This window comes from Medicago truncatula, chromosome 5, assembly GCF_003473485.1.
Source record: "Medicago truncatula cultivar Jemalong A17 chromosome 5, MtrunA17r5.0-ANR, whole genome shotgun sequence".
Taxonomy (NCBI): Eukaryota; Viridiplantae; Streptophyta; class Magnoliopsida; order Fabales; family Fabaceae; genus Medicago; species Medicago truncatula.
In genome coordinates, this window is record NC_053046.1 from 24,355,293 (window position 1) to 24,363,995 (window position 8,703).

Sequence of the window (8,703 nt, forward strand, 5' to 3'; positions counted from 1 at the left end):
AGTCGATCTTATCGTTCAATCGATAATTTCTCAATCTATTGAATGATAAGAAAGCTTTAGGTTTGGATACACAAGGTGATTATCAAAACATCGATTCCATGTCTAAAACCTATGTTTTGATAGATGGTTATTCTAAACCTAGATTCAAAAGTATTTCTCAATCACAATTAAATCAAAGATAAACATTAAAGTGCAAGAATAACATCAATATCAAATCAAATGCTATAACCATATATTTATAGATCAAAAGATTACAAGTTAAGCTAAGGTCAAGTACCTCTAATCCCAACAAAGGAGGTTTAGCTACTCATTGTCATGGAAGCCTTGCAAGAATGAATTGAAGAAGCAAGATTCATTACAACTTGTGATTTCTCAACAAAAGATGAAGAATCCACTTTCTATCACTCTCACTCTATGAAGAACAAGCCCTATCTCTCTCTCTAAGAATGTTACAAGTGAAAACTATGAAAAACTAAGATAAAAACTAAGTATATCAATGAAATGGTTGAGTGGGCTATTTATAGAATTCTGATTTTGTATCAACTCACCTCGCGAGCTCCTTCATTCGCCATGGCGAGTTGAGGTTCCTTCACCATTGGGTTTGTGCCAAGTCATCTGTGAAGAGTTAAACCGCCCTAACTCGCCTCGCGAGTACACACATTTGCCATGGCGAGTTCTCTCGCCTTCCACTCGCCATTACGAGTTGGTGGCGAAGGATCTTTGATGCTCACTGGAATTGCTCGCCTTTTCTGCTAGCCATGGCGAGTTGGAGGCGAGTAACATCATTTCTTGCCTCTTTGTACTTTTTCTTCATTTTTGCTCTTCGCCTGATGTCTTGAGTTCAAATCCTGCGCAAATGGGTGAAGTAAGATAAATAAAGCGTAAAAGGGCAATAATCATTTATCTCTCGGCTTTTCCCTCAATAACTTGCAAAACAAGTAACAAAAGTGCCTAAAATATATCATGAATTTAACACTTCCTAGCACTTATCAAACTCTCCCCAACTTAACTCTTTGTGTGTCCTCAAACAAAAGATTGAAAATCAAACAAGTTAATATGACAAGACACAAGTACAAAAAGGTTTGAAAACATTTTCAGATGAATGATTCAAAGTGAATGCGCGGGCAAGTCTGAGTTTCCAATCAATCTAGGATTCTACCACAAATATGAAATGAGTCCTACGCACAAAGTTCATGTCAAATAGTTCAAGTCAATAAAACATTCATTCACGAACCACACCTAACACACTTTTTTGTAAGTAGATAAATAATTGAAATCAAATGAGTGAGGGTTATGAGCACACATCCGGCAATCAAGTTAACATCCACATGAAGTTATATGTCCATCCAATTATCATTTCAAAAGGCATAAAAACATGGATCAAAAGGTCTTTGAGGGTTGTAACTTGGCTAGGCTACAAAAGAATTGACATTTGTGGGGCAATTGAATTCAAATGGCCAAGCATAAGGGAACATTCCTTCTATTTACATTCAAAAGACAAATTTACTAGAATTCCCTAAACAACGGTGTTTAAACATGATACACCTTGATCTTGACAACTTATTCTATTTTTGGATTTTTCTTTTTCTTCTTTTCTTTTCTTTATCATGTACACATTTTTCTTTTTCTCTTTTCTTTTTGCATTTACAAACAATGTTGTCTTGATCAAAAACTTCTAATTACACCAATTTACTTGACAAATTATGACATCTACCTTTTTCTCCCCAACTTGAATAAAAACATACCCTATTTGAATGTTCCCTTAATCTATGGCAAAAAGGGACAAATAACAATGAAGGTTTAGGGTTCAACAATTGAAACATATCAAGGTCCGTTAGTGCAACAAAAATGAACTGGATTTTGAAAAAATTAAGGCAAATTCATCAAACATTGTGCTTATGAATTGACAGTTCATAATTGAGGACCTTGCTTCATTTGGCTCAAGTGGGTTAACAAATACTCGCTCTTCTCACAAGGTAGGCTATTTGTGGTCAAGTATGTTTCTCTCATTAAACAAAATATGCCTTGATCCATTCCATGTCTTCACACAATTTAAAACATATATTGGATTTAACATAAAATGACCGAGTTAATACAATGAATGCCGGTCTCCTTGCATATAGTACAAACATTTGAGGTTTCCTCACTTTTTGGCTACTAAGTGGTTGATGGGATAAAACCGCAAGTGTACGGTCTTACCGAAGTAGTATGAAAAGAGTATCGTTCCGACAGGGAGTAGTTTAATTCAATTAACCTTTGATGATGATTAGAGGAGAAAAGACTTGTAAGTTGGGGTTTTCAAGCGATTGAAAAGTAATAATATAAAAGGAGCCTTGGGATCGTCGATTCATCCAAATGACAAGTCCTTCACAAACCAAACTATAAGCTTATAACGTTATGTTAGACCTAATTTCTCAAGACAGTTTCTCTTTTGTTCCTTTAGCAACCAAGCCTATTTCGCTGACTTGATTACTATTAGATTTTGGTTCCTCTAACAACCAAGCCTATTTCGCTGACTTGATTATTATTAGTTCCCTTGAAGATCGAAACTATATGTCTCAAAGATTGCAAAGACTATTTCGCTGCCTTTGCAATCCTTGTCTAAATTCACTTGTTCGAATATCAAAGTTCCACTTTCATTTTATGAATTGATATTTGAGATGATGGATGAAAAATTATCAAACCCTCCATTTTTGTTTCCACAGTTTGATAATGGTTGATCCATGTTTAAGCGGTGAATTTAGATAAGAAATTAGGGTTACATAAGATTAAGGCTTAGAGCTTGGTTTGATTAGGATTAGGTCATTTAGACTTATCCAACAATCCCAAGACAAGGAGAAGTCTACTCACTCATGTTCATCGTAGACATGGGGGAGAAGAGAGAAAGCATAAAAGTAAATGACAAGAAAATAAAGGAAAAGAAAAGAACTTTAATTAGAAAAGCAATTGTCACTTCTTGAATTCCAAGTAAAGATGAATATTTGTGATGGCTAGCTACTCTATTTATAGCATACATTCGACTTAAAATCTAAGCAATTACATTACTGGAATGTTCCATAAGAAACTGCGAGCTAAAATAGAGTAGCTTAAAATCTAAGCAAAAGCAGTGAAAGTGACTCTAGAGGGTGGCACGGCCGTGCCAATGCTAGCACGGGCCGTGCCAAGCTTCTGACTTTGGGGAGACATATTTTTGTCTCTCAATCTTTGTATTTTTGCATTGAATCAGCTCCAAGTCCCTTTCTTTTGCTCCAAGATTCAATCCATCCAATATTCTTTCCTGAAATAAAATAGAATGCAATTTGTAGTAAACTATCCTAAAAAGGAAATAATACTAATATCAAATAAAATAAAATCTAATTAAAATTAAACTAAATAACATATAAAAATAGGTAATAAATGACTCATCAAACTCCCCCACACTTGAATCTTTGCTTGTCCTCAAGCAAAAGGCATAGACATGGCAGCAACAAAAGGATTAATATATGACAATTGAAATAAAATCTTATGTCTCTTTCAAGGTTTCATTTCAATGTACACTAATCACAACTTCAAGTATTCCTTGTGAACTTTATTCAACCCAACAACAAGTCTTAAGTGAGTGTGTGTGTGTAGTCCAACCATTTTCTTGCTCCTGTATAAGATAGATATTATGAGGAAGAGGTTCTAACCTTAACACTAAAGTGACCGAGAAAAATCCTTTCTTCATTTCATATAAGAGAGATGGGAGTTACTTAGATAGATTTGGCAATTTAGATACTTGGGGGCTTGTAGATGCCTAGGGGCTATCATTTCACATTGGAAGTCCGCGAGCGGGTATCCTTTCCTCCAAGTTTCCATGATCACCCTAAGTAGTGCTACAACTTTATTCATCTTCACTTAGGAAGTTCCTCTTTTTTAGAGGGTTTTATTCGAGCACAATTTGTTTTGAGAAGTCATCACCACATTTAGGAAGTCAGTGAGAGAGTATCCTTTCCTCCACGTGTTGGTGATATTCTTCTGCCCCATTTTGGTTTACACATTATAGCACATTAGAATTATTCCCACACAAACTTATACTACTTTTACTCTGAAGATTTTTTAGGGTCCAAGTTACCATTAAAGTTAGAACGTGTTCCTTAAAATACCTATTCATACACTTACTCAAGGATTGCAACTAGGTGCTTTTCTCATTGGAGAATTTTCACAATAAAACTTGATGTGGGTATAGCAGAACACTTACAACACAAGAAATCACTTTCATGTACAAGAAACGACCATTGAAGAGACAAAAAATTTATGTCATAATAAAATAATAAAAACAAGCTGCTTATTCATGCCTTTTACAATAAAACGAAACAAAAGAATAAAGTTCAAGGGAGTTTGGAAACACTACGACTAAAGACACTTTATTAGGCTCCCCCCACACTTAGGAGAAGCATTGTCATCAATGATTCAAAATAGAAGAAAGAGGGGAAGGAGAAGAAGTAGTGAGATAGAGATTGAAGAGATAAGGTGAAAGAGAGGAAGAGGAAAGCTCACATTTTTATTGAGGTCCATAGGGAGGACCTTGGAGGTGGAAGTGTTGCATCATGTGCCGAAGCATTTGGTTATTCTCTTCGGATATGCGGTTGCCCCTTAGGACGTCATTTCTTAGCCCGGATAATTCAACACCTTGCCTTTGTTGCTCGGTGCTTATCCTTTGTACCTCAGTTTGCATCCATGCCCATCTTTCATTGTCGGCATTATGGTCATGGGGTTCCTCTTCATGGTGCACGTTTGCACCTTCCTCTTCACCTTGATTATGCTCTTCATGTACCTGTAATCCATCACCAACATACAACAAATTTGCCTCCACCTCGGTGTTAGTCCGAGATGGGTTAGGAAATAGAAACAAAAGAGGTATACGAAGTTGAAGTGCATAGGTCATGGTGGGTGAATCTTAATGAAATTCATAGCAACAAGGGTTTCAATATTAAGCCTATTGTTGCCCTCAATTGGATTTATCCCCTCTTCCTCACCCACTCCAAACTTCCTAGCGATGAAGGTAATGATACCACCAACTACTATCTCAGCTCTATTATCAGGTCTAGCACCTATGGAGGAAAGGTAATCAAGTAGGTAAAAGCAAGTATGAACGGGGTTGTTACTAAGCATTGCCCAAAGCATAAAGAGTTCATCCGTCCTAGTTGTTCCTACCTCTTTTTTCTACCCCAAATGGTACAAGCCATGACTCTTTGGAGGTATCTAAGCACTGGGTTGTGAATGTTACTAGCCTTATTGTTGCGAGGATTATATTGCCTTAACCCGGTAATGCGTTTCCAAAAGAGTGTGGGGTCATAGTCTTCCGACTTTAGATTTGGATTCCAAGAGTCATGGATGAACCCCGCATTTGCGAAGTCCATCTCTAAACAAAAATTTTCAAGAGACATCTCGTAATCCATATTCAAAAGTCGGAAGGAGACTCTATGGTCGGGGTTATCAAAGTTCACTTTATCCTTCGTAAATTCAATAGAACTTAAGAATTCGTAAGTAAAATTTTCAAAACCTTTCATAGGTCTAAGCATATCAACCCATCCTAACTTTCCTAGTAAGCTAAACACATTATCCCTTAGTCCTAGTACACTCAAAGTATAAGAATCGGGATATCGACAAGGGTGCAAAAGTTTAGAGATAAGAGTCTTATACCTGTCCCTTTGCTTGGTGTCTTTGAAGATTATGCCATGATGCTTGGCTTGCGTTTTCTTCTTTGATTGTGGTCCTCCGGAAGAGCTTGCTCCACCTTTCCTAGATGCCATAATCCTTAACCTTGGTTTGACCTTTTGTGATGGTGGTAAAGGTTGGTTTAGTGATGGGGTTAAGGGTTAAGTGAGTTTTAAGAGTTGGGTTGTGGAGTTTGGTGATGAATTTGTGGGTTTTGGGTTAGGTTAATGGGGGTGACGAATTTGGGTGATTTTGGTTTGGATGGATGAAAGTTGTTTTTCAATGGTGTGTTATGATTGGAATGGTGTTTGTGATTGATGGGGTAAAGAAATGGTGTGAATTGGTGAAGTTTTGAGGGAGATATGGAGTTTTCAGGTTTTGTGGTTATAGAGGTTTTAGAGAAAAATGGAAGGATGAGAGATGTTTGTGGTTGAGAATGGGGGATGAAGAAGATGAAAGGTGAGGTAAAACTATACCTGGAGTCGAGCACGGCCGTGCCAGCCTTAGCACGGGCCGTGCCAACTCCCTGGATTGTGGAATGGTTTTTGGAAGGCAAGGTCTGGCACGGCCGTGCCAGTGTGAGCACGGGCCGTGCCAAGGTTCTGGATAAATTGACTTCAAAATTTTCCGTTTTCTCGAATCATGCTCGGACAATTACCTACAAAACAATTAAAAACAAAACAACAAAACAAAACAAAAGCAGTTAAATGCGTGGGTTGCCTCCCACGAAGCGCTTCTTTATAGTCATTAGCTTGACGTTTTAAGAAAGTGTCCTTAGAAGGGATCAAAGAGGTCATATTGTGTAGATGACGCTAATGAGCGTTCTTTCACATCATGACCTTTAATCATGTTACAAGAATAGAGAGCGGGACCTTTCATAAAATTCTCTAACTCAAACCCTATCAGCTCATCACTTACTTGAAAAACAATCCTACCATTCTGAACATCTACTATAGCACCCGCAGTGGCGAGAAAGGTCCGTCCTAAAATTATAGGGCACTCGTTGTCCTCATCTATGTCAAGCACCATGAAATCAGTTGGGATGTATATCCCTTCTATTTTAACGGGGATGTCCTCAACATATCCGACAGGTTGGATATCAGAACGATCGGCTAACTTTAATGTTGTTTCGGTAGGCTTTAACTCTCCCATCCCCAGCCTTTTAAAGAGGGGTAAGGGCAACAAACTAACACTAGCTCCTAAATGACATAAGGCTCGGTTTAAGGTTTCACTCCCTATCACACAAGGGATGGCAAAACTTCCTGGATCTCTAAGCTTTGGAGGTGGCTTCTTGATGATTGCACTTTTTTCTCTTGTGAAAGCTATTATCTCATTTTTCTCTATAGCCTTCTTCTTTGAAAAAATGTCTTTTAAAAACTTGGCATATAGAGGCATACGAGACAAAGCTTCAGCAAAGGGAATCTGAACGCAAATCTTTTTAAGTATGTTTAAGAATTTATTAAATCGAGCCTCCAAGTTAAGCTTAACGAGCCTTAATGGGGAAAGGGCTTTGTTCTTGTCAAGTGGTTTCTTTATCGCATCCTTCTCACCTAGAAGCTTAACATTCTCTCCCTTGACACTTTTGGCTTTAGCAACGGTCTCTTCTAACTTACTACCCCCAAGAGAAATAGCATTGACATGAGCTTTGGGGTTTATTTCAGGTCGACTGGGAAAGACTCCTGGTGTTTGAGAAGAGGTGGCCACTTGTTGGGCCACTTGGGAGATTTGGGTTTCGAGCATTTTGGTGTGTGTGGCGATAGAATCAACCTTGGTGGTGAGTTTGGATAGAGAGTCGTTCAGAAATCCTGTTTGGTTTTTTAGTTCTTGAAGTTGTTTATTTTGATTCATCATGCAATTTTCCAACAAAATTTCCAAACTTGATTTCTGAGCCACCCTCTGGTTGTTTGTATAGCCAGGTGGTGCTACTTGTCCATAGGAACCTTGAGGGTTTTTGTAAAAGTTTTGATTTGGCCTCGTTCCTTGGTTGTATTGAGCATAGTTCAATTGCTCAATACTATTAGTAGCACTACCTAACTGACAATCAACACCGATATGACCAAATATACCACAGATTTCACAAGGAGGAGATGTAGGAGAAGGTGTGACAGCATTAACATTAAGTTTTTCAAATTTTTGAGTTAAGGCATCAACCTTAGAAGCAAGGTGATCATAATCAGAGACCTCGTACATACCTGCCTCCTTTTTGGAGGGTGTGGAAGCGGTGATGGCTCTTTCGTTGGTCCATTGGTAGTGATTCTGAGCCATGTCTTCAATCAAAGCATAAGCCTCCGTGTAGTTCTTATTCATTAGTGCTCCACCTGCAGCTGCATCAACAGACATCTTAGTGGTATATGTTAAGCCATTATAAAAAGTGTGGACTATGAGCCACTTTTCCAAACCATGGTGGGGACAAAGTCTAACCATTTCCTTGAAACGCTCCCACGCATCATAGAGAGACTCCCCATCTTTTTGGTTGAACCGCATGATTTGGTCTCTTAGTTTGGCGGTTTTAGAAGGGGGAAAGAATCGGGCAAGGAATGCTCGCCTCATTTGATCCCATGAAGTGATGGAACCGACTTCTAGGGAATGGAACCAAGCGCTAGCTCTATCCCTTAAGGAAAAGGGAAAGAGATGAAGTCTTATGGCTTCTTGGTTCTCTTTTATAGTGCCACTGAGTCTAAGGAAGGAAGAAATATGGAGATTTGGATCCTCAGTGGGTGATCCAGAAAACTGATTTTGCTGCACCAAATTGAGTAGTGCAGGCTTGATCTCGAAGTTGTTACCCTCAACCGTTGGGTACACGATAATAGCTTGTGGCTCCTCCGTTGAAGGAGTTGCATACTCTTTGAGAGTGCGTTCAGCCATAGCAGTATTATTTTGTGCCTCTCTCTTTTTCTTATGCTAATATCTTTCGATCTCAGGGATAAATTCTCCGAGACTTTTACTTCTTCGCATAAGAAATCGAGAACCCAAGAAGTTAATGGTAATACAAAGAAAGAAAGAAGTAGAAGAAAAGAGGGAGAA

General features: G+C 38.4%; 1 non-coding gene across 1 annotated transcript; it reads left to right on the forward strand.

Annotated features, from left to right (window-relative positions):
- Positions 1–8,074: 8,074 nt before the first annotated feature.
- Positions 8,075–8,181, forward strand: LOC120580756 (small nucleolar RNA R71). The gene has a single exon (XR_005646514.1). It is a non-coding gene; the product is annotated as a small nucleolar RNA R71 (small nucleolar RNA).
- The last annotated feature ends 522 nt before the right edge of the window (positions 8,182–8,703 follow it).